Source organism: Trachymyrmex cornetzi, unplaced genomic scaffold, assembly GCF_001594075.2.
Source record: "Trachymyrmex cornetzi isolate Tcor2-1 unplaced genomic scaffold, Tcor1.1 scaffold246, whole genome shotgun sequence".
NCBI lineage: Eukaryota > Metazoa > Arthropoda > Insecta > Hymenoptera > Formicidae > Trachymyrmex > Trachymyrmex cornetzi.
The window spans coordinates 153,242-153,715 of NW_017297123.1; positions in this window are offsets into that span (position 1 = coordinate 153,242).

Genomic DNA, 474 nt, shown 5'->3' on the forward strand with positions numbered 1-474 from the left:
TTTTTGTCCACAAAAGGAGCCTTCGCGCCCACTGTGCGACGGGGAGCGAGAAGGAAATCCATCCCGATCTCCTCCGACAGGCCAGGAAGCGCAGGGGCCGTGAGCAGAGACGCCACTCTTGACAGAAACATTCATTGCACGCTCGTGCGAGCCAGGATTCAAGGCCGCGCGGGCCTGCACAGCACGCGCGGATACCGTGACACGCGGAAGCCAATCAGCGTAACTAACCCCGCAGGAGGGGGGGAGCGCTAAGCAGCCTGCGAGAATCCGCCGGGAGCTCCTGGGCCTCACTCTTTCTGTGGGCGAGCGAGCCGAGTCTTGTAAGGGAAGCGCGAGATCGCTGTCGTCGAGGCCGAGTACGAGGACGCAAAGGACCATCGAGAGATTAGCGAGAAGAGGCTGGGAGAACGAAGGAGACGACGAGGGTGAGACGAGCGTTGTCGCTTGTAAAGCTGCCGACCGGGGTACGTCGCC